The following is a 27401-nucleotide window of genomic DNA, read 5'->3' as shown; positions in this document are numbered from 1 at the left end:
AAATGGGGACCGCCGGGAGACAGGGGTTGATCCCGACAACCATTGAGTGACAGGTGTGCCTAGAAAGCAACTACGAAGCGGTGGTGAAGGATCCATAAAACTTAAAAGGTTCGAAATTCGTACTAGCAGGCCCCGTGAGGTATATGGTTGGACTTTTGGAACCGCTCCAAGGCTTTAATGTTGCTAAAATTCTTAGAAGCACCAGCAAAGGAGCCGATGATTTAGCTAGCTTAGTACAAAAAACAATAATAATGTGGGGAATGGAGTTGGAACGATACATCTCATTTCTGGAAACCCAAACACGAATTGTCAGATTATTGTTGTGTTAATAAATCCTAGGTATCATGTTAATGGCTTATAATTATACCACTAAAAGTTCTAAGACACATTTGACCACGGAAATACTAGTACAAAATGAATTCCAAAGGTTTCACTTATATTCGAGAAGTTTCTTATAGATACCTAACTGAATTATGCACAGGAAACCACTACAAAGATATTTGTTTCAGTTAATGTTTTAGAAATCTCTAGCAGGATATTTAAGGAACACAATCATGCACATAGAGATACACACGGACACACACACACACTGTCACACACACACAATAATAATAATAATAATAATAATAATAATAATGATGATGATGATGATGATGATGATGATGATGATGATGATGATGATAATGATAATAATTTATGAAAATGTCAAAACTAATTCATGGATAAGTTAACTAAATATAGTCTAACATAGCAAAAAAACACTAACTAAGATTTAACAACAATGCAACATTTTAAACTAATGTCAACTAAGTAATTATACTCATTAATTATGCTACACATGTTAAAACAATAGGTCTAGAGAAGTATATAAGTTTTGTATAAAGAATATACCCATTTAGCAAGGGAACAACCATGTTGATGTTCGATCAGATTCTTCGAACCAACTCACGCAACATAGGAAGTAAGGCACCGACCCCCGCTCCCTCCCCTTTCCTCCACATTCCCCTGAACCTCCAGCTGCAAGAGAAGTGAGATTGACTTTGGATGGACGATCGTTGCAAACTGAAACATAATGTAATGCAACGAGTTACTCACGCGGGGTTGTAAGTGAGGCACAGGGAACTGATGTCTCTCATGGCGAGGTGGAGGAGGAAGAAGCCGACGATGGCGATGGTGATAATGACGCCGGCACCGGCTCCAAGCATCGGCACCAGCAGCTTGTGCCGCCATGGAGCCTCGGACCGTCCAGAGAAGGCTATAACGTATAGCACCTGAAACATCATTCCAACCCCATTGATGATGATTACCGATCAGTTCCTGCCTGCCACGGTCGCTCCATAGAAAACCCACACCCCGGCATTGATGAAGGCGGCGACAAGGGGCAGCATTGTGGCGAGCCCCGTGCCAACCCCCGTTCCCTCCTCCCTTCTCCAAATTGCTCTGAACTTCCACCTGTAACACAAATTCAAATGGGTTGGCTTTGGACGGACAGTCGTTGCAAATGCAAACTGAAAACACAAGGTAATCGAATGAGTTACTCACGCCGGGGCGTAATTGAGCACTAGGGAACTGATGTCGCCCATGGCGACGAACACGCCAAGCGTCCATCTCTTGGGCGTTATCATTTGAACTGTACTCATCCAGGTTATGACGTCGGTGCCGAGCTCCGCTACCAGCACGCTCCCCAAAACAAGCATGGTAACTCGGCGAGGATGAAACCGAGGTAATCAAGCTGTTTGATGAGTCAGCATGGTGTGCAACAGTACGTACCAATCAGTAAGAAAATAGATGATAAATTCTGTATAAAAGCAGAGAATCAAGCAGCTAAATGAATAAATATAATGGCAGCTCATAATGATGCTCATAATTCAGCTAAATACAGAGGCATGGGGCGACCGGATCTTGCACCAGAACTAGACTAATGCACGCTCTCGCGTCCAGATTTCATCGGGTGCGCAAACTTGGCATGGAGAGAGCTAGTCATACGGTGAGCTAGAGCGCGTGCGATTCGGCAGGGGCGAAGGACCATAGGTGTCCCATTCAAACTGTGAATCCATCATCCATCATGACACTATGATGTACTACTTGATGGCAAAATGATGGATGGATGGATGGTATATGAGAGGAGAGCATGATCAAACTTGATCGGTGGATGGCAGAATGATCCAAAAATGCAGAACGACATCATGGATTATTCTGCCATCCATCGATCAAGTTTGAGAACTGAGCATCATCAAACTTAAGTCATTCTGCATTGACGCGCGCATCCAAAAATAGCAGACTAGGGTCGATCAAAACAGAGGATCATCGTTCCTAGCAAGAAGCTACTGCTACACTGAAGCAAGTATCCATGTAGATCAGTCATCCATCAAACATAGTGGTGCAGAATATTCATGCATCCATCGAACATACTCCATGGACACCAATCAAATAAAACAGAGCAGCACATCCAAGGACATAGATACACAACCAAGAAGGCTACTGCTACACACATCGCTCGCTCCCTCCCTCCTCTCTCTCTCTCTCCTCGTGGTTGATTCTGTTCGCCTCGCCGCGCACATCAACCACGGCACTCCTCGGCCATTTAAACCCGGCCTTGTCGTCTAGTAAGCTGCGAGTGTGTTATCAATCCATCTCGCATGTAATTTTTTTTACTTTTTCTGAGAAATACCAACACAAAGCATTCATCCTTATTAACACACATTAAGGCATCTACAACCGGATAGAACAAATCCGACCATCTAGACGCCTACGGCCGCGTCCTCGGACACCGCCGGCCGGTTTATAAATTTGTCATCTGGATAACCACACCTCACATACCCAAACACTCGTATTCTTGTAAACTCATCCACGTCCATCATATATCACAAAATTCATTATCAATTTAATTCAACAATTTGACAAAACAAAATAAACCCACAACACAACAATTCGACACATGCCATTTTTTTAACAATTCATATATAGATAGACGATAAACGATTGAATAAACCACTTCTTATCTTTCTCACCCAAGGAGTGGATTTGGGACGTGTCCGGCCTACCAAATTCGGCATGGCGGGCGCATCTGGGCATCCCCATATCGCCTCACATATGGGTCTGGTATGGAGGGTGGCGAACATCCTAGACGTATAGGGACGTTTCTTGGAGTCTGGTTGGGTTGCAAAAGGTGACCGGCAGTGATCCGATGATATCGCCGCCTCTCCTCCCAGCTACTAGGATTCGTCCCCATCTCTCTAACATTTTTTTATCATCCCTTCATGTCCCCAGCCCGTGCTCAGATAGGACAACATTGCATCCTCTTCTCCTGGACGCTTGGATATGTCGTCTTCTCTCCGACCTTGGTTTTTTTTGGAGAATACTTCCAATCTATTCATCAGTATTTATGGCAATAGAAAGAACACTAGATGTAACAAAACTGCATCTAGGTCCGTAGACCACCTAGCAGCAACTACACACACTGGAGCGAGCCAAAGGCACACCGTCATCATCATGCCTCCCACTGGAGCCGGGCAAACCTTGTTACGGTAGTCAGTTAAGAAGTCATCGCGCTAAGGCCCCATAATACTGTAGCAGGACTTCTAACAGAAAGGAGAAGAACACGTACGGCATAGCAGCAGCAGAAGCGCTGGACTTGGGGTCGGTGTCCTCGCCTGCCATGTCGTTGAGGAGGTCGTGGACGTCGGGGAAGAAGTCGTCGTCGGGGAAGTAGTCGTCGGCGACCGGATCGTCCGTGATGAAGCAGCCAGTAGTCGCGCTGAGCGCTCCCCAAAAACCTTATCACCCTTCTCCCATACAGGACTCAAAAGGTGTAGTTTCGGAGGCCTACTGTCCCAACCTGCAGTGCACGCCGCAAGCCGGGATGAGGAAGAACGTAACAGCAGTGCAGTGCTCAGGAACTTGTGGCGAGAGGAGGAAGAGATTCTGGTGCGTCTCTCTGAGAGGAGGGACCTCCCTTTTATAGGCGCAAGAGAAGGAGGCGAGAGGGCAGCGACGGAAGGTGAAACGAAGAAACGAAGACGAAGCGAACAGCCAGCAGCCGAAGGGCTGCACCGTTCGCATTCAAACTCCACTATCGCAAAAACTTTTATATACCGGTACTGCAGTGGAGACTGTTAAGTTGAACTTCCACCTAGAACCCTATGCTACACTAGTAAGCAACTTGAACAGTGGATTGGGCCTTGAACTGCAAGTTTTCTGCGAATCTAGCTTCACATAAAGCCTTGACCGATACGTGGCTACAGTGGGTCTTCCGCGCGGGTGGAGCTTATGCGTCATACTCTGAGACCTTTCATGAGTTTACTAGAGAGAACCCTACTCTCATAGATTGCGACGTTTAACAATCAGACTCATATATATGCATTCTTCAAAAGATGTTCTGCAGAACAACATCTCTGCTTCAAAGAGCCACTTAGAACACATTAAGATATACATCAACCTGCCATGCAGATTAGGAGAGTATTGCATCTTCATGGAGTGGTATTTTTAACAGTAAGGATACTGTCCTCCCAGTTGACCAACAGCTTGTCTTCCACATCTAATTCACGGGATCTCCGATCACAAAGAATAGGTTACCATTGTGAACAACTCATATTGTGGGTCTCATACCCATCTCTCTCGATGCATTATCTATCACATTGCGTGATAGACCCTTAGTAAAAGGATCTGCCACATTTTTAGACGTTTGGATATAATCCAATGCAATAACTCCGGAGTTTTTCATTTTTCTGACAGACTTTAACCTTCTCTGAACGTGTCTTGATGACTTCATGTTATCCTTTGAGCTGCTCACTTTAGTGATCACAGTTTGATTGTCACAGTTAAGGATACCCGGTACAGGTTTCTCAACTACCGGCAAGTCATTCAAGAGCCGGCGAAGCCAATCTGCTTCGACCGTAGCTGTATCTAGTGCTGTGAGTTCTGCTTCCATTGTTGACCTCGTTAAGATGATCTGCTTGCAAGACTTCCAAGAAACAGCGCCACCTCCATGAGTGAACACATATCCGCTCGTGGCCTTTATCTCATCAGCATCTGAGATCCAGTTTGAGTCACTATACCCTTCAAGCACCTTTGGGTGCCCAGTGTAGTGAATTCCACAATTCGCAGTGCCTTTCAAATAACGCAAAACTCTCTCTAGAGCTTTCCAATGCACATCTCCTGGTTTTGAGACAAACCGGCTCAGTTTGCTAACAGTAAAAGAGATGTCAGGTCTTGTAGCACTGGCTAAGTACATAAGCGAGCCAATAATCTGAGAATATTTCAATTGGTCTCTACCAATTCTTCGATTCTTTCAAAGCAACACACTAGCATCATATGGTGTTGGAGAGGGCTTGCAGTCACTGTAGCCAAAGCGACTCAAGATCTTTTCCACATAGTGAGATTGAAGCAATGTAATCCCACCATCATCGTCTCTCAACAACTTGATGTTCAGAATGACATCAGCCACTCCTAAATCCTTCATCTCAAAACAACGAGATAGGAATTCCTTGAACTCCTTAATAACATTCAGATTTGTTCCGAAAATCAGTATGTCATCAACATACAAGCAAAGCATAACTCCCTCGCCCCCACCATGGCGATAATACACACATTTGTCAGCTTCGTTCACAACAAAGCCTATAGCTGTTAAAGTTCTTTTGAAATTCTCATGCCACTGTTTGGGTGCTTGCTTGAGTCCATACAAAGACTTCAGAAACTTGCACACTTTCCCTTCCTGACCATCTATTACAAACCCATCTGGTTGTTCCATATAAATTTCCTCATCCAACTCTCCATTTAGGAAAGCAGTCTTAACATCCATTTGATGAACGAGAAGACCATGTGAGGCAGCTAGTGAAAGTAGAACTCGAATAGTGGTCAGTCGAGCCACAGGTGAGTAAGTATCAAAGAAGTCTTCACCTTCCTTTTGGGTATAACCCTTTGCCATGAGCCGAGCCTTGTACTTTTCTATAGTACCATCAGGCCTAAGCTTCTTCTTGAATACCCATTTGCATCCTATAGGTTTGCACCCATAAGGGTGATCAGTTATCTCCCAAGTTTCATTCGCCAAGATGGAATCTATCTCGCTACGAACCGCTTCCTTCCAGTAGTCAGCATCTTCAGATGCATAGGCCTCTGAAATCGAACTAGGAGTGTCATCTATGAGATACACAAGAAAATCATCACCAAAGGACTTTGCAGTCCTCTGTCTCTTGCTCCTAGTAGGAACCTCATTGTTCTCCTCCACAGAACTTCCAAAGTGTTCCATCGAAATGGCAGGTTCGGTAATTGTAACTGATTCCTGATTCGATGAACTAGGCATCTCCTGATTAGATGAGGTAGGCATATCCTTCATGGGAAAGATATCTTCAAAGAAAGTCGCATCATTCGACTCCATGATCGTACCGACATGCATGTCAGGTACCTCAGATTTTACAACCAAGAATCTATATCCAATGCTATGAAAAGCATATCCCAGGAAAACACAATCCACAGTCTTTGGTCCAAGCTTCCGCTTCTTTGGAATTGGAACATTGACTTTCGCCAAACAACCCCATGTTCGCAGATAAGAGAGTTTTAACCTTTTCTTCTCCCATTCCTTGAATGGAGTTATCTCTTCGTTCTTTGTAGGAACTTGGTTTAGGACATGACATGCAGTCAATATCGCCTCCCCCCACCATGCCTTGGAGAGAGCCAATGTGTCTAACATGGCGTTAACCAAATCAGTTAGAGTACGGTTCTTTGTTTCGGCCACCCCATTTGACTGAGGTGAGTAGGGAGGCGTCCTCTCATGGATTATACCATGTTCCGCAGAAAAAGCATCAAATTCATTGGAAAAATACTCTCCACCACGGTCAGACCTAAGCCTCTTGATTTTCCGATCAAGTTGGTTTTCCACTTCAGCTTTGTAGATCTTGAAAAAGTTCAAAGCCTCATCCTTAGATTTCAGAAGATACACACGACAGTATCTTGTGGAGTCGTCAATTAACGTCATGAAATATTTCTTTCCACCTTTTGTCAAAACACCATTCATTTCACATAGATCTGAATGTATAAGTTCTAGTGGTGCAAGATTTCTCGTTTCCGCAGTCACATGAGACTTACGTGGTTGCTTAGCTTGCACACACACTTGACACTTAGATCCCTTGACAGTGGTGAAACTATTGATTAAGTTCAACTTCGCTAGTCGCGACATGCAACCGAAGTTAACATGACAAAGACGTGAATGCCACACATTTGATTCACTATTGTTGCAAATATGATTAACAACTTTATTGCAAACGTCTGATAAAGATAGACGAAACAGGCCTCCTGACTCATAGCCTTTACCAACAAAGGTTCCATACTTGGATATTACAAATTTATTCGACTCAAAGACAAGCTTATAGCCATCTCTACACAGAAGAGATCCGCTAACAAGAATTTTATTGACGGAGGGGACATAATGCACGTTCTTCAGTCGCACGATTTTCCCCGAAGTAAACTTGAGATCAACCGTGCCAACACCACAAACAGAAGCACTTGAACCGTTGCCCATCAGCACGGTGGAAGTCCCTGCGGTCTGATAAGACGAAAACATGAAAATATCACCACATACATGCACATTAGCACCCGTGTCAATCAACCAATCAGGAGGATGACATACTGAAAGAATAGTGGGAAATATACCATACCCAGCATCCTTCAAGTCAGTGTCTCCAATGACAACATTAGCGGTCTTGCCGCCTTTCCCAGGATGACGCTTGTCATAGCGATTGGGGCAACTAGGAGCCCAATGATCAGGATCTCCACACACATGACAAGCACCTTTCTTCTTGTCACTCTTCTTCTTGAAGTTCATGTGTTGTACAGCCTTGTTCTTCCCATCAAACTTTGCTTTACCACCAAGCTTGCCCTTGTTCTTGAACTTGTGGGACTGGAAGTTTTTCTTCTGTACCAGATTGGCACTAGATCCTCCCTCAATACCTCGAGCACGTGTGTCCTTTGCTCTCGCCTTTTCTTCCACATCAAGAGTACCAATGAGATCCGGAACGGAAAACTCCTATCTCCTATGCTTCAGTAAGGTAGCAAAGTTCCTCCATGAAGGAGGAAGCTTAGTGATGATACCCCCGGCAACAAACTTGTCCGGTAGAATGCAAATGAAGTGCTCAAGTTCTATAGCAAATGACTGTATCTCATGATCCTGCTCAACCACCGAGCGCTCTTCAGTCATCCTGTAATCATAGAATTGCTCCATGATGTACACCTCAGTGCCGGCATCCGAGACCCCAAACTTGGCCTCGAGTGCGTCCCACATATCTTTTCCATTATCAATTGACGCTTAAGCATCAACTATGTTCTCGCCAAGAACACTCAAGAGAGCAGCCTTAAACAAGGTATCCATTTTCTGAAAAGCTTGTGCCTGTTGGGCATCTTGCTCTCCTTCAGGTTTGCCAAGAGTGGCGTCATAGCAACTCATGGTTTGAAACCATAAGACTGCTCTCACGCGCCACCTCTTATAGTGGATACCCTCAAACATAGGAGGTCTCATGGAAGCAGCAAAACCACTTGGGGTAAATTGCCTATAATAAGGTTTTTGGATTGTTGGAAATATGAGCAATTTACCAAATGATTTTATTAACAGAAATACTAGATAAAGCATGACTAAAATAGCAAATATAAAGCAAGTCATGCAATCTGACAGAGAGAAGGTAAACATCGTCTGCATATATGAACTTGAGCTAAACACATCTAGAACAAACACTAGATGAAGTTGCTTATACGACATAGAACCTAACATACGTAGGGCAGAAACTACAGCAATGAACTGTACCAGGACTTCTAACAGAAAGGAGAAGAACACGTACGGCATAGCAGCAGCAGAAGCGATGGACTTGGGGTCAGTGTCCTCGCCTGCCATGTCGTTGAGGAGGTCGTGGACATCGGGGAAGAAGTCGTCGTTGGGGAAGTAGTCGTCGGCGACCGGATCGTCCGTGATGAAGCAGCCAGTAGTCGTGCTGAGCGCTCCCCAAAAACCTTATCACCCTTCTCCCGTATAGGACTCAAAAGGTGCGGTTTCGGAGGCCTACTGTCCCGACCTGCGGTGCACGCCGCAAGCCGGGATGAGGAAGAACGTAACAGTAGTGCAGTGCTCAGGAACTTGTGGCGAGAGGAGGAAGAGAGTATGGTGCATCTCTCTGAGAGGAGCGACCTCCCTTTTATAGGCGCAAGAGAAGGAGGCGAGAGGGCAGCGACGGAAGGTGAAACGAAGAGACGAAGACGAAGAGAACAGCCAGCAGCCGAAGGGCTGCACCGTTCACATTCAAACTCCACTATCGCAAAAACTTTTCAGCTTCCGTGTGACCTTTCGTATACCTGTAGTGCGTGGCAAAAATTTAGACATCGGCTCGGCTCATTCCCGCAACCTGCGGCGCGTCGTGACGAGGCGGGCGGCGGAGGAGGAGCGCGCGTGGATGTCCCTCCTGTTCTCATGGTCTTACAAGTGGGGAAGGAGCCTCCTTTATAAAGAGGTCCAACTCCCTCTAAACTAACAATGTGGGACTAAACTTTAGTCCCACCTCTTGCCTTGCACTAATGGGCTGCGTGGGCCTCTAGGATTTATTAGGAATTTTTGAAACTGCTATTGGGCTAGAAAAAATTCCAGCAATCCCCCACCAGATCCCAGAGGCACACAAAAAACACTGTTTTATATACCGGTACTGCAGTGGAGACTGTTAAGTGGAACTTCCACCTAGAACCCTATGCTACACTAGTAAGCAACTTGAACAGTGGACTGGGCCTTGAACTACAAGTTTTCTGTGAATCTAGCTTCACATAAACCCTTGACCGATACGTGGCTACCGTGGGTGTTCCCCGCGGGTGGAGCTTATGCGTCATACTCCGAGACCTTTCATGAGTTTACTAGAGAGAACCCTACTCTCATAGATTGCGACGTTTAACAATCAGACTCATATAGGTGCGTTCTTCAAAAGATGTTCTGCAAGACAACATGTCTGCTTCAAAGAGCCACTTAGAACACATTAAGATATACATCAACCTGCCATGCAGATTAGGAGAGTATTGCATCTTCATGGAGTGGTATTTTTAACAGTAAGGATACTTTCCTCCCAGTTGACCAACAACTTGTCTTCCACATCTAATTCACGGGATCTCCAATCACAAAGAATAGGTTACCACTATGAACAACTCATATTGTGGGTCTCATACCCATCTCTCTCGATGCATTATCTATCACATTGCATGATAGACCCTTAGTAAAAGGATCTGCCAGATTTTTAGACGTTTGGATATAATCCAATGCAATAACTCCGGAGTTTTTCATTTTTCTGACAGACTTTAACCTTCTCTGAACGTGTCTTGATGACTTCATGTTATCCTTTGAGCTGCTCACTTTAGTGATCACAGTTTGATTGTCACAGTTCATAAGGATACCCGGTACAGGTTTCTCAACTACCGGCAAGTCATTCAAGAGCCGGCGAAGCCAATCTGCTTCGACCGTAGCTGTATCTAGTGCTGTGAGTTCTGCTTCCATTGTTGACCTCGTTAAGATGGTCTGCTTGCAAGACTTCCAAGAAACAGCGCCACCTCCATGAGTGAACACATATCCGCTCGTGGCCTTTTATCTCATCAGCATCTGAGATCCAGTTTGAGTCACTATACCCTTCAAGCACCTTTGGGTGCCCAGTGTAGTGAATTCCATAATTCGCAGTGCCTTTCAAATAACGCAAAACTCTCTCTAGAGCTTTCCAATGCACATCTCCTGGTTTTGAGACAAACCGGCTCAGTTTGCTAACAGCAAAAGAGATGTCAGGTCTTGTAGCACTGGCTAAGTACATAAGCGAGCCAATAATCTGAAAATATTTCAATTGGTCTCTAGCAATTCTTCGATTCTTTCGAAGCTACACACTAGCATCATATGGTGTTGGAGAGGGCTTGCAGTCACTGTAGCCAAACCGACTCAAGATCTTTTCCACATAGTGAGATTGCAGCAATGTAATCCCACCATCATCGTCTCTCAACAACTTGATGTTCAGAATGACATCAGCCACTCCTAAGTCCTTCATCTCAAAACAACGAGATAGGAAATCCTTGACCTCCTTAATAATTTTCAGATTTGTTTCGAAAATCAGTATGTCATCAACATACAAGCAAAGCATAACTCCCTCGCCCCCACCATGGAGATAATACACACATTTGTCAACTTCGTTCACAACAAAGCCTATAGTTGTTAAAGTTCTTTCGAACTTCTCATGCCACTGTTTGGGTGCTTGCTTGAGTCCATACAAAGACTTCAGCAACTTGCAAACTTTCCCTTCCTGACCATCTATTACAAACCCATCTGGTTGTTCCATATAAATTTCCTCGTCCAACTCTCCATTTAGGAAAGCAGTCTTAACATCCATTTGATGAACGAGAAGACCCTGTGAGGCAGCTAGTGAAAGTAGAACTCGAATAGTGGTCAGTCGAGCCACAGGTGAGTAAGTATCAAAGAATTCTTCACCTTCCTTTTGGGTATAACCCTTTGCCACGAGCCGAGCCTTGTACTTTTCTATAGTACCATAAGGCCTAAGCTTCTTCTTGAATACCCATTTGCATCCTATAGGTTTGCACCCATAAGGACAATCAGTTATCTCCCAAGTTTCATTCGCCAAGATGGAATCCATCTCGCTACGAACCGCTTCCTTCCAGTAGTCAGCATCTTCAGATGCATAGGCCTCTGAAATCGAACTAGGAGTGTCATCTATGAGATACACAAGAAAATCATCACCAAAGGACTTTGCAGTCCTCTGTCTCTTGCTCCTAGTAGGAACTTCATTGTTCTCCTCCACAGAACTTCCAAAGTGTTCCATCGAAATGGCAGGTTCGGTAATTGTAACTGGTTCCTGATTCGATGAACGAGGCATCTCCTGATTAGATGAGGTAGCCGTATCCTTCATGGGAAAGATATCTTCAAAGAAAGTCGCATCATTCGACTCCATGATCGTACCGACATGCATGTCAGGTACCTCAGATTTTACAACCAAGAATCTATAGCCAATGCTATGAAAAGCATATCCCAGGAAAACACAATCCACAGTCTTTGGTCCAAGCTTCCGCTTCTTTGGAATTGGAACATTGACTTTCGCCAAACAACCCCATGTTTGCAGAAAAGAGAGTTTTAACCTTTTCTTCTCCCATTCCTCGAATGGAGTTATCTCTTTGTTCTTTGTGGGAACTCGGTTTAGGACATGACATGCAGTCAATATCGCCTCCCCCCACCATGCCTTGGAGAGACCCGATGTGTCTAACATGGCGTTAACCAAATCAGTTAGAGTACGGTTCTTTTTTTCGGCCACCCCATTTGACTGAGGTTAGTAGGGAGGCGTCCTCTCATGGATTATACCATGTTCCGCACAAAAAGCATCAAATTCATTGGAAAAATACTGTCCACCACGGTCAGACCAAAGCCTCTTGATTTTCCCATCAAGTTGGTTTTCCACTTCAGCTTTGTAGATCTTGAAAAAGTTCAAAGCCTCATCCTTAGATTTCAGAAGATACACATGACAGTATCTTGTGGAGTCGTAAATTAACGTCATTAAATATTTCTTTCCACCTTTTGTTAAAACACCATTCATTTCACATAGATCTGAATGTATAAGTTCTAGTGGTGCAAGATTTCTCGTTTCCGCAGTCACATGAGACTTACGTGGTTGCTTAGCTTGCACACACACTTGACACTTAGATCCCTTGACAGTGGTGAAACTAGGGATTAAGTTCAACTTCGCAAGTCGCGACATGCAACCAAAGTTAACATGACAAAGACGTGAATGCCACACATTTGATTCACTATTGTTGCAAATATGATTAACAACTTTATTGCAAACATCTGATAAAGATAAATGAAACAGGCCTCCTGACTCATAGCCTTTACCAACAAAGCTTCCATACTTGGATATTACAAATTTATTCGACTCAAAGACAAGCTTATAGCCATCTCTACACAGAAGAGATCCGCTAACAAGATTTTTATTGATGGAGGGGACATAATGCACGTTCTTCAGCCGCACGATTTTCCCCGAAGTAAACTTCAGATCGACCGTGCCAACACCATGAACAGAAGCACTTGAACCGTTGCCCATCAGCACGGTGGAAGTCCCTGCGGTCTGATAAGACGAAAACATGGAAATATCACCGCATACATGCACATTAGCACCCGTGTCAATCAACCAATCAGGAGAATGACATACTGAAAGAATAGTGGGAAATATACCATACCCAGCATCCTTCATGTCAGTGTCTCCAATGACAACATTAGCGGTCTTGCCGCCTTTCCCAGGATGACGCTTGTCATAGCGATTGGGGCAACTAGGAGCCCAATGATCAGGATCTCCACACACATGACAAGCACCTTTCTTCTTGTCACTCTTCTTCTTGAAGTTCATGTGTTGTACAGCCTTGTTCTTCCCATCAAACTTTGCTTTACCATCAAGCTTGCCCTTGTTCTTGAACTTGTGGGACTGGAAGTTTTTCTTCTGTACCAGATTGGCACTAGATCCTCCCACAATACCTCGAGCACGTGTGTCCTTTCCTCTCGCCTTTTCTTCCACATCAAGAGTACCAATGAGATCCGGAACGGAAAACTCCTGTCTCCTATGCTTCGGTAAGGTAGCAAAGTTCCTCCATGAAGGAGGAAGCTTAGTGATGCTACCCCCGGCAACAAACTTGTCCGGTAGAATGCAATTGAAGTGCTGAAGTTCTCTAGCAAATGACTGTATCTCATGAGCCTGCTCAACCACCGAGCGCTCTTCAGTCATCCTGTAATCATAGAATTGCTCCATGATGTACAGCTCTGTGCCGGCATCCGATACCCCAAACTTGGCCTCAAGTGTGTCCCACATATCTTTTCCATTATCAATTGACGCATAAGCATCAACTATGTTCTCACCAAGAACACTCAAGAGAGTAGCCTTAAACAAGGTATCCATTTTTTGAAAAGCTTGTGCCTGTTGGGCATCTTGCTCTCCTTCAGGTTTGGCAAGAGTGGCGTCATAGCAACTCATGGTTTGAAACCATAAGACTGCTCTCACGCGCCACCTCTTATAGTGGATACCCTCAAACATAGGAGGTCTCATGGAAGCAACAAAACCACTTGGGGTAAATTGCCTATAATAAGGTTTTTGGATTGTTGGAAATATGAGCAATTTACCGAATGATTTTATTAACAGAAATACTAGATAAAGCATGACAAAAATAGCAAATATAAAGCAAGTCATGCAATCTGACAGAGAGAAGGTAAACATCGTCTGCATATATGAACTTGAGCTAAACACATCTAGAACAAACACTAGATGAAGTTGCTTATACGACATAGAACCTAACATACGTAGGGCAGAAACTACAGCAAAGAACTGTAGCAGGACTTCTAACAGAAAGGAGAAGAACACGTACGGCATAGCAGCAGCAGAAGCGCTGGACTTGGGGTCGGTGTCCTCGCCTGCCATGTCGTTGAGGAGGTCGTGGACGTCGGCGAAGAAGTCGCCGTCGAGGTAGTAGCCGTCGGCGACCGGATCGTCCGTGATGAAGCAGCCAGTAGTCGCGCTGAGCGCTCCCCAAAAACCTTATCACCCTTCTCCCGTATAGGACTCAAAAGGTGCGGTTTCGGAGGCCTACTGTCCCGACCTGCGGTGCACGCCGCAAGCCGGGATGAGGAAGAACGTAACAGCAGTGCAGTGATCAGGAACTTGTGGCGAGAGGAGGAAGAGAGTCTGGTGCGTCTCTCTGAGAGGAGCGACCTCCCTTTTATAGGCGTAAGAGAAGGAGGCGAGAGGGCAGCAACGGAAGGTGAAACGAAGAGACGAAGACGAAGAGAACAGCCAGCAGCCGAAGGGCTGCACCGTTCACATTCAAACTCCACTATCGCAAAAACTTTTTAGCTTCCGTGTGACATTTCGTATACCCGTAGTGGGTGGCAAAAATTTAGACATCGGCTCGGCTCATTCCCGCAACCCGCAACCCGCGGCGCGGCGCGGCGTGACGAGGCGTGGCGAGGCGAGCGGCGAAGGAGGAGCGCGCGTGGATGTCCCTCTTGTTCTCATGCTCTTACAAGTGGGGAAGGAGCCTCCTTTATAAAGAGGTCCAACTCCCTCTAAACTAGCAATGTGGGACTAAACTTTAGTCCCACCTCTTGCCTTGCACTAATGGGCTGCGTGGGCCTCTAGGATTTATTAGGAATTTCTGAAACTGCTATTGGGCTAGGCCAAAAATAGACAAAATTCCAGCAATCCCCCACCAGATCCCAGAGGCGCACAAAAAACACTGTTTTATATACCGGTACTGCAGTGGAGACTATTAAGTTGAACTTCCACCTAGAACCCTATGCTACACTAGTAAGCAACTTGAACAATGGACTGGGCCTTGAACTGCAAGTTTTCTGTGAATCTAGCTTCACATAAAGCCTTGACCGATACGTGGCTACCGTGGGTCTTCCCCGCGGGTGGAGCTTATGCGTCATACTCCGAGACCTTTCATGAGTTTACTAGAGAGAACCCTACTCTCATAGATTGCGACGTTTAACAATCAGACTCATATACGTGTGTTCTTCAAAAGATGTTCTGCAGGACAACATCTCTGCTTCAAAGAGCCACTTAGAACACATTAAGATATACATCAACCTGCCATGCAGATTAGGAGAGTATTGCATCTTCATGGAGTGGTATTTTTAACAGTAAGGATACTGTCCTCCCAGTTGACCAACAGCTTGTCTCCCACATCTAATTCACGGGATCTCCGATCACAAAGAATAGGTTACCACTGTGAACAACTTATATTGTGGGTCTCATACCCATATCTCTCGATGCATTATCTATCACATTGTGTGATAGACCCTTAGTAAAAGGATCTGCCAAATTTTTAGACGTTTGGATATAATCCAATGCAATCACTCCCGAGTTTTTCATTTTTCTGACAGACTTTAACCTTCTCTGAACGTGTCTTGATGACTTCATGTTATCATTTAAGCTGCTCACTTTAGTGATCACAGTTTGATTGTCACAGTTCATAAGGATACCCGGTACAGGTTTCTCAACTACCGGCAAGTCATTCAAGAGCCGGCGAAGCCAATCTGCTTCGACCGTAGCTGTATCTAGTGCTATGAGTTCTGCTTCCATTATTGACCTCGTTAAGATGGTCTACTTGCAAGACTTCCAAGAAACATCGCCACCTCCATGAGTGAACACATATCCGCTCGTGGCCTTTATCTCACCAGCATCTGAGATCCAGTTTGAGTCACTATACCCTTCAAGCACCTTTGGGTGCCCAGTGTAGTGAATTCCATAATTCGCAGTGCCTTTCAAATAACGCAAAACTCTCTCTAGAGCTTTCCAATGCACATCTCCTGGTTTTGAGACAAACCGGCTCAGTTTGGTAACAGCAAAAGAGATGTCAGGTCTTGTAGCACTGGCTAAGTACATAAGCGAGCCAATAATCTGAGAATATTTCAATTGGTCTCTAGCAATTCTTCGATTCTTTCGAAGCAACACAATAGCATCATATGGTGTTGGAGAGGGCTTGCAGTCACTGTAGCCAAAGCGACTCAAGATCTTTTCCACATAGTGAGATTGAAGCAACGTAATCTCACCATCATCGTCTCTCAACAACTTGATGTTCAGAATGACATCAGCCACTCCTAAATCCTTCATCTCAAAACAACGAGATAGGAAATCCTTGACCTCCTTAATAACATTCAGATTTGTTCCGAAAATCAGTATGTCATCAACATACAAGCAAAGCATAACTCCCTCGCCCCCACCATGGCGATAATACACACATTTGTCAGCTTCGCTCACAACAAAGCCTACAGCTGTTAAAGTTCTTTCGAACTTCTCATGCCACTGTTTGGGTGCTTGCTTGAGTCCATACAAAGACTTCAGCAACTTGCACACTTTCCCTTCCTGACCATCTATTACAAACCCATCTGGTTGTTGTTCCATATAAATTTCCTCATCCAACTCTCCATTTAGGAAAGCAGTCTTAACATCCATTTGATGAACGAGAAGACCATGTGAGGCAGCTAGTGAAAGTAGAACTCGAATAGTGGTCAGTCGAGCCACAGGTGAGTAAGTATCAAAGAAGTCTTCACCTTCCTTTTGGGTATAACCCTTTGCCACGAGCCGAGCCTTGTACTTTTCTATAGTACCATCAGGCCTAAGCTTCTTCTTGAATACCCATTTGCATCCTATAGGTTTGCACCCATAAGGGCGATCAGTTATCTCCCAAGTTTCATTCGCCAAGATGGAATCTATCTCGCTATGAACCGCTTCCTTCCAGTAGTCAGCATCTTCAGATGCATAGGCCTCTGAAATCGAACTAGGAGTGTCATCTATGAGATACACAAGAAAATCATCACCAAAGGACTTTGCAGTCCTCTGTCTCTCGCTCCTAGTAGGAACTTCATTGTTCTCCTCCACAGAACTTTCAAAGTGTTCCATCGAAATGGCAGGTTCGGTAATTGTAACTGGTTCCTGATTCGATGAACTAGGCATCTCCAGATTAGATGAGGTAGCCATGTCCTTCATGGGAAAGATATCTTCAAAGAAATTCGCATCATTCGACTCCATGATCGTACCGACATGCATGTCAGGTACCTCAGATTTTACAACAAGAATCTATAGCCAATGCTATGAAAAGCATATCCCAGGAAAACACAATCCACAGTCTTTGGTCCAAGCTTCCGCTTCTTTGGAATTGGAACATTGACTTTCGCCAAACAACCCCATGTTCGCAGATAAGAGAGTTTTAACCTTTTCTTCTCCCATTCCTAGAATGGAGTTATCTCTTTGTTCTTTGTTGGAACTCGGTTTAGGACATGACATGCAGTCAATATCGCCTCCCCCCACCATGCCTTGGAGAGACCCGATGTGTCTAACATGGCGTTAACCAAATCAGTTAGAGTGCGGTTCTTTCTTTCGGCCACCCCATTTGACTGAGGTGAGTAGGGAGGCGTCCTCTCATGGATTATACCATGTTCCACACAAAAAGCATCAAATTCATTAGAAAAATACTCTCCACCACGGTCAAACCTAAGCCTCTTGATTTTCCGATCAAGTTGGTTTTCCACATCAGCTTTGTAGATCTTGAAAAAGTTCAAAGCCTCATCCTTAGATTTCAGAAGATACACACGACAGTATCTTGTGGAGTCGTCAATTAACGTCATGAAATATTTCTTTCCACCTTTTGTCAAAACACCATTCATTTCACATTGATCTGAATGTATAAGTTCTAGTGGTGCAAGATTTCTCGTTTCCGCAGTCACATGAGACTTACGTGGTTGCTTAGCTTGCACACACACTTGACACTTAGATCCCTTGACAGTGGTGAAACTAGGGATTAAGTTCAACTTCGCTAGTCGCGACATGCAACCAAAGTTAACATGACAAAGACGTGAATGCCACACATTTGATTCACTATTGTTGCAAATATGATTAACAACTTTATTGCAAACGTCTGATAAAGATAAACGAAACAGGCCTCCTGACTCATATCCTTTACCAACAAAGGTTCCATACTTGGATATTACAAATTTATTCGACTCAAAGACAAGCTTATAGCCATCTCTACACAGAAGAGATCCGCTAACAAGATTTTTATTGATGGAGGGGACATAATGCACGTTCTTCAGTCGCATGATTTTCCCCGAAGTAAACTTCAGATCGACCGTGCCAACACCACGAACAGAAGCACTTGAACCGTTGCCCATCAGCACGGTGGAAGTCCCTGCGGTCTGATAAGACGAAAACATGGAAATATCACCGCATACATGCACATTAGCACCCGTGTCAATCAACCAATCAGGAGAATGACATACTGAAAGAATAGTGGGTAATATACCATACCCAGCATCCTTCATGTCAATGTCTCCAATGACAACATTAGCGGTCTTGCCGCCTTTCCCAGGATGACGCTTGTCATAGCGATTGGGGTAACTAGAAGCCCAATGATCAGGATCTCCACACACATGACAAGCACCTTTCTTCTTGTCACTCTTCTTCTTGAAGTTCATGTGTTGTACAGCCTTGTTCCTCCCATCAAACTTTGCTTTACCATCAAGCTTGCCCTTGTTCTTGAACTTGTGGGACTGTAAGTTTTTCTTCTGTACCAGATTGGCACTAGATCCTCCCTCAATACCTCGAGCACGTGTGTCCTTTGCTCTCGCCTTTTCTTCCACATCAAGAGTACCAATGAGATCCGGAACGGAAAACTCCTGTCTCCTATGCTTCAGTAAGGTAGCAAAGTTCCTCCATGAAGGAGGAAGCTTAGTGATGATACCCCCGGCAACAAACTTGTCCGGTAGAATGCAATTGAAGTGCTCAAGTTCTCTAGCAAATGACTGTATCTCATGAGCCTGCTCAACCACAGAGCGCTCTTCAGTCATCTTGTAATCATAGAATTGCTCCATGATGTACAGCTCAGTGCCGGCATCCGATACCCCAAACTTGGCCTCGAGTGCGTCCCACATATCTTTTCCATTATCAATTTACGCATAAGCATCAACTATGTTCTCAGCAAGAACACTCAAGAGAGCAGCCTTAAACAAGGTATCCATTTTCTGAAAAGCTTGTGCCTGTTGGGCATCTTGCTCTCCTTCAGGTTTGCCAAGAGTGGCATCATAGCAACTCATGGTTTGAAACCATAAGACTGCTCTCACGCGCCACCTCTTATAGTGGATACCCTCAAACATAGGAGGTCTCATGGAAGCAGCAAAACCACTTGGGGTAAATTGCCTATAATAAGATTTTTGGATTGTTGGAAATATGAGCAATTTACCGAATAATTTTATTAACAGAAATACTAGATAAAGCATGACAAAAATAGCAAATATAAAGCAAGTCATGCAATCTGACAGAGAGAAGGTAAACATCGCCTGCATATATGAACTTGAGCTAAACACATCTAGAACAAACACTAGATGAAGTTGCTTATACGACATAGAACCTAACATACGTAGGGCAGAAAATAGAGCAAAGAACTGTACCAGGACTTCTAACAGAAAGGAGAAGAAACGTACGGCATAGCAGCAGCAGAAGCGCTGGACTTGGGGTCGGTGTCCTCGCCTGCCATGTCGTTGAGGAGGTTGTGGACGTCGCGGAAGAAGTCGTCGTCGGGGAAGTAGTCGTCGGCGACCGGATCGTCCGTGATGAAGCAGCCAGTAGTCGCGCTGAGCGCTCCCCAAAAACCTTACCACCCTTCTCCCGTATAGGACTCAAAAGGTGCGGTTTCGGAGGCCTACTGTCCCGACCTGCGGTGCACGCCGCAAGCCGGGATGAGGAAGAACGTAACAGCAGTGCAGTGCTCAGGAACTTGTGGCGAGAGAAGGAAGAGAGTCTGGTGCGTCTCTCTGAGAGGAGCGACCTCCCTTTTATAGGTGCAAGAGAAGGAGGCGAGAGGGCAGCGACGGAAGGTGAAACGAAGAGACGAAGACGAAGAGAACAGCCAGCAGCCGAAGGGCTGCACCGTTCACATTCAAACTCCACTATCGCAAAAACTTTTGAGCTTCCGTGTGACCTTTCGTATACCCGTAGTGCGTGGCAAAAATTTAGACATCGGCTCGTTCCCGCAACCCGCGGCGCGTCGTGACGAAGCGTGGCGAGGCGGGCGGCGGAGGAGGAGCGCGCGTGGATGTCCCTCCTGTTCTCATGGTCTTACAAGTGGGGAAGGAGCCTCCTTTATAAAGAGGTCCAACTCCCTCTAAACTAGCAATGTGGGACTAAACTTTAGTCCCACCTCTTGCCTTGCACTAATGGGCTGCGTGGGCCTCTAGGATTTATTAGGAATTTCTGAAACTGCTATTGGGCTAGGCCAAAAATAGACAAAATTCTAGCAATCCCCCACCAGATCCTAGAGGCACACAAAAAACACTGTTTTATATACCGGTACTACAGTGGAGACTGTTAAGTTGAACTTCCACCTAGAACCCTATGCTACACTAGTAAGCAACTTGAACAGTGGACTGGGCCTTGAACTGCAAGTTTTCTGTGAATCTAGCTTCACATAAAGCCTTGACCGATACGTGGCTACCGTGGGTCTTCCGCGCGGGTGGAGCTTATGCTTCATACTCCGAGACCTTTCATGATTTTACTAGAGAGAACCCTACTCTCATAGATTGCGACGTTTAACAATCAGACTCATATAGGTGCGTTCTTCAAAAGATGTTCTGCAGGACAACATCTCTGCTTCAAAGAGCCACTTAGAACACATTAAGATATACATCAACCTGCCATGCAGATTAGGAGAGTATTGCATCTTCATGGAGTGGTATTTTTAACAGTAAGGATACTATCCTCCCAGTTGATCAACAGCTTGTCTTCCACATCTAATTCACGGGATCTTCGATCACAAAGAATAGGTTACCACTGTGAACAACTCATATTGTGGGTCTCATACCCATCTCTCTCGATGCATTATCTATCACATTGCGTGATAGACCCTTAGTAAAAGGATCTGCCAGATTTTTAGACGTTTGGATATAATCCAATGCAATAACTCCGGAGTTTTTCATTTTTCTAACAGACTTTAACCTTCTCTGAAAGTGTCTTGATGACTTCATGTTATCCTTTGAGCTGCTCACTTTAGTGATCACAGTTTGATTGTCACAGTTCATAAGGATACCTGGTACAGGTTTCTCAACTACCGGCAAGTCATTCAAGAGCCGGCGAAGCCAATCTGCTTTGACCGTAGCTGTATCTAGTGCTGTGAGTTCTGCTTCCATTGTTGACCTCGTTAAGATGGTCTGCTTGCAAGACTTCCAAGAAACAGCGCCACCTCCATGAGTGAACACATATCCGCTCGTGGCCTTTATCTCATCAGCATCTGAGATCCAGTTTGAGTCACTATACCCTTCAAGCACCTTTGGGTGCCCAGTGTAGTGAATTCCATAATTCGCAGTGCCTTTCAAATAACGCAAAACTCTCTCTAGAGCTTTCCAATGCACATCTGCTGGTTTTGAGACAAACCGGCTCAGTTTGCTAATAGCAAAAAAGATGTCAGGTCTTGTACCACTGGCTAAGTACATAAGCGAGCCAATAATCTGAGAATATTTCAATTGGTCTCTAGCAATTCTTCGATTCTTTCGAAGCAACACACTAGCATCATATGGTGTTGGAGAGGGCTTGCAGTCACTGTAGCCAAAGCGACTCAAGATCTTTTCCACATAATGAGATTGAAGCAATGTAATCCCACCATCATCGTCTCTCAACAACTTGATGTTCAGAATGACATCAACCACTCCTAAATCCTTCATCTCAAAACAACGAGATAGGAAATCCTTGACCTCCTTAATAACATTCAGATTTGTTGCAAGTATAAAGCAAGTCATGCAATCTGACAGAGAGAAGGTAAACATCGTCTGCATATATGAACTTGAGCTAAACACATCTAGAACAGACACTAGATGAAGTTGCTTATACGACATAGAACCTAACATACATAGGGCGGGAACTAGAGCAAAGAACTGTAGCAGGGCTTCTAACAGAAAGGAGAAGAACACGTACGACATAGCAGCAGCAGAAGTGTTGGACTTGGGGTCGGTGTCCTCGCCTGCCATGTCGTTGAGGAGGTCGTGGACATCGGGGAAGAAGTCGTCGTCGGCGACCGGATCGTCCGTGAGGAAGCAGCCAGTAGTCGCGCTGAGCGCTCCCCAAAAACCTTATCACCCTTCTCCCATACAGGACTCAAAAGGTGCAGTTTCGGAGGCCTACTGTCCCGACCTGCGGTGCACGCCGCAAGCCGGGATGAGGAAGAACGTAACAGCAGTGCAATGCTCAGGAACTTGTGGCGAGAGGAGGAAGAGATTCTGGTGCGTCTCTCTGAGAGGAGGGACCTCGCTTTTATAGGCGCAAGAGAAGGAGGGGAGAGGGCAGCGACGGAAGGTGAAACGAAGAGACGAAGACGAAGCGAACAGCCAGCAGCCGAAGGGCTGCACCGTTCACATTCAAACTCCACTATCGCAAAAACTTTTCAGCTTCCGTGTGACCTTTCGTATACCCGTAGTGCGTGGCAAAAATTTGGACATCGGCTCGGCTCATTCCCGGAACCCGCGGGGCATCGTGGCGTGGCGAGGTGGGCGGCGGAGGAGGAGCGTGCGTGGATGTCCCTCTTGTTCTCATGCTCATACAAGTGGGGAAGGAGCCTCCCTTATAAAGAGGTCCAACTCCCTCTAAACTAGCAATGTGGGACTAAACTTTAGTCCCACCTCTTGCCTTGCACTAATGGGCTACGTGGGCCTCTAGGATTTATTAGGAATTTCTGAAACTGCTATTGGGCTAGGCCAAACATAGACAAAATTCCAGCATGAAGTAGATCCACGGAAGACAAACGCCGACTGAATCCTGCAAGATCTGTCAGAGACACGCCTCCACACGCCCTTCGACGACGCTAGACGCACCGCCGGGATGGGAGTTAGATGTGAATAACCTTATTCCATCTTTAGGGGGTCAACGTCGCCTTGCCTTACTGAGCAGGACACAAACCCGAAACAAACACAAAAAGACACGTAAAAACGGAGCAGGGGCCCTCCTGGCGGCAAGAACTGGGATCCACCGTGCATCCATGGCCTAAGGGCACATGAGACGAGTTAGACCTGCGGCGGCACCGACGGGAGACAAGGAACCGTAGTTGCCTTTAAATGTGAGAGCACGGGCGAGAGGGTGCGCACATTGAAGAAGAAGAAGAAGAAGAAGAAGAAGAAGAATCACCGCATTGGAAACACAATGGTTATCGTAAAAACAAAATTGGACAGTGATTTTAATTATAAACAAATTCCTAGCGTAAAAAAAGTGCCTACTCTTTTTTTAGGGTAAAAAAAGTACAAGTAGATTTTTTTTACAGCACCAAGTACAAGTGGATACTTTTTTTTTGAAAATAAGTACAAGTAGATACTAGAGGAGGAGGGGAGAGTGGCGTCAGTTTTAACCAAGTCTTCTATACTACTTATAAAAGAGCAAACATAATCTTCTTTAAGTGCACCCCACAAAACGTACACGGAGACATTACCACCGCATGATTAGTCTCACTAAACTCAATCTAATGGCTAGCCTTAACCTATCTGTTCTCTGTGTGCACTTAGTAATTTACATTGACTGGCCGTACTCCACCGTGGAGGAAAATATGAAGTTCACGCCTGGTCAATTAGGAAACTATAATCACGGACACATCCTATTAAGAAACTAATCACAGACGCATCTAATTATTAGGAAACTAATCACGAACGCATCCTATTATTAGGAAACTAATCACGGGTGCATCCCATTATTAGGAAAATAATCACGAGCGCATCCTATTAGAAAATTAATCACGAACACATCTAATTATTAGGAAACTAATCACGGACGCATCCTATTAGATAACTAATCACGAACACATCTAATTATTAGGAAACTAATCGCGATCGCATCCTATCGTCTCCTATCAGGGAATCGCGATCACGAGTCACCTGTTGTCACCAGCCCACCACCCACGCGAGCCACAATGGGAGACATGCGAAGAGGATCTGCGGCTTCCTCCGAACACGCACACATGCCGTCACCGCCTTCGTCTTCTACCTGGAGGGCAGGTTACTCTTCTACTGACTACAACGACTTTGCATCATACAGAGAGACCAACCATGTTTCTCCAAATATCTTGAATCATGATCCTTATGACTTCATCTCTACTACTTATAAGAAGTACATTTTTCATTTGACTATTTTCCTGACATAGGAGGTAAGGTATGTTTTATCCACTAGAGTTGCTAAAATTGGAAGCATATCTGCAGTTTTTTCTTTCTAAACCGGCATTTGTTGGCCCTTTTTTGCCACGGTTATTCTTACAAGTGGTAGCCTAGGTATCATTATTACTACAAACTCAGAGGATATTTGTTATATTGTCAAAATTTTAGAATGTTGAGCCCTTAAAGAAATGTGTAGTACTAAAGTAACTGTTTCAAGTTGTCATATTAATGCTTTTGTCTAGTGATTAACAAGTATAATTACGCAATTTATCAATGAAAATTTTATTTGGTTTACATGTTCTATTTACATAATAAAGTAAGTCACTTTTCTTGGTTCCAGACATTACAACACTTGTGGTGTAATAGTAGAATCGGATGGTCCAACTAGCATTTTTTTTGTCTTGTTTCACAACTGATTCTATGCAGTCAAGACATCTCTACACTTCTCTATGTGATAATGGTTTCCTCTTTTCAACAAACCATAGAGGTCTCTTCCCGCTATTGTGTGGTTGACACTCAATTGTAATAATAATTCTTGACTGGAGTTTGTTGGCACTGAAACGGTTCCTTAGCTTGTCCTAAGTGACATTTTCATGTGTGATTATACTTGCATAAATGTGTGCATATGGAGAATCATGATGAATCTTCTAAATAATTTTAAGTTTTATACATTAGGAAAAGTGGGTGGTCTTTTAATACAGGAGACATGTTGATTAAGGAGAAACGATATTTCAAATTATTTGTATGAGTTGGGAATAAGAGATTGTGTACTTTATAGGGAAATTTCAAATTTATGAATAAATTGTCTTGTATTAAGTATAGTATAATGTGTTAATTCAAATAGACGCGTGTTGCACGTGCACACTTATTAGTCCAAATAGACGTGCGTTACACGTGCATATTTACTAGTGTGGTAAAAAGGTGGATGCGCCGTGGTGGGACCGCACAGGTGGATTCTTTTTTTTTTCCTTTTGATTTGGTTAGCTGCTCCCTCACGACGTCTCCCTCCCATCCCATCCACCTTCTTGCGTCGCACGCCAAACCCATGCCGCGGCGCTATGAGATGGAGGAAAGGAAATGGGAGCCGCGTTTAAATTTTGAATCCTTCTCTCTCACACACATCAAACGACAAGTAAACGAAAGCCTGTGATGATCCTCAAAAGAAAATATGAAGTAAAGTATACCTCTTCTTGTTATAGTTGATGTATTTGGGTTAGTTATACCTCTTCTTTTTTTTCCAGGGTGTATTAGGATACATTGTAATCCTCCTTATTAAGTAAATGAAAGCCTGTGATGATCCTAAAAAAAATATTTTCTTCTTCTTTCTTTTTCCCATGGTTATAAAAAAAAATTGGATCACTTTCTTTTCTTCTTCTTCTTCTCCACGGTTTTAAATCTACTTATTTTAAAGATATTTAAAAATGTTTCAGAAATGCTCCACAAATTCAAAAATGTTCATGAACTTTTACAATTATTTACACATTGCCAATATTGTTCACACACGATTTAAATGGAGGAGTTGTTTCCATCCCAATTGATCAGACCAACATCCAACGCCTTCGGACCAGCCACAATTGCCCAACAGGTAACAGGTAGCAAAAGTAGATTGTGGCACACTAGCTTGCATGAAATCCGGGTCTATAGAATATTTTCCCTTTTTAAACCCTAGTACACAGTGAATTTGGATTTGTGAAGAACAACCTGCCGTGCTTCCCCGTTAGTAGGAAGTCAACAAATCGCAATGAGAAAACCTAGTATGTCCGGTACAACGTCATCATGCGTAAGCTACCAATGCCTCTGAAAGAAGCCCAACCGTAAACCCATCGACACAGGGTGCCTTGGACGGCGACATTCGGAAGAGTGTCTCCCGCACCTCAGCTGGTTCGAAGGGTTGTCGATAGCAGTGCAATACAACGGAACTCCAGCGATAGCAACATTCGCGCGTCGTTGGCATGTGCATGATGGGTTCAGAGGAAGCTGCGACGCCACAGTTCAAGCCGAGTGCGTAGAATAGGGACCTGCTTGAAGCCATGGAACCTTTTGAGAAGCCCTCGCCCCCTTTGCTATCATCAAAGTTAATAGCACCGTCGCCCTTTGTTGTCACAACTGAGGAGAATATGGTCCGAGTCCTCAAGGCCAGCACAAAGGGCGCAGAATTCCAAAGCCATCCCATTACTTTTACGAAAATGGTCAGTGGCCGGCAATCAGCCTCTAATAGCTTGCCACTTGATTTTTTTTATCTTCATAGGGATATGGAGACACCAAATATCCTTCAACTTGGAAGTAACGGAGCCAGAAATCAAATTGGAATAGAGAGACTTAACTAAAAAATGACATGAAGCAGTATGAGGCAAAATAACCGAATCAGCCGCCTACCAGAGCGTAGGGACTAGGGAAGATGGCAGCAAGACGGTGTCAATCCAATCCTCCAACTCTACATGATACATCGCCCGGCAGAACCTGACACTCGAGTTATGTGAAGAAGGACCTTACATTTAACCCGGACCGGATGGATGCCTCGATTTAAAAAGAAAACGGGCAGGTGCCTCGGAATGTTGATGCAGGTGCCTCGGAATATTAATGGGATGCTTATTTTCTCTGCAAATGTTCGAATTTTGAAATGGAAATGCATGTTTTTAGGGGAAAATGTAAAGTGTAAAGAAGAGCGAGGGAGGGGACAGCG

Source organism: Triticum aestivum, chromosome 2B (assembly GCF_018294505.1).
Source record: "Triticum aestivum cultivar Chinese Spring chromosome 2B, IWGSC CS RefSeq v2.1, whole genome shotgun sequence".
Taxonomy (NCBI): domain Eukaryota; kingdom Viridiplantae; phylum Streptophyta; class Magnoliopsida; order Poales; family Poaceae; genus Triticum; species Triticum aestivum.
The sequence above is the reverse complement of the archived record's forward strand: the minus strand, read 5'-3'. Positions refer to the sequence as shown.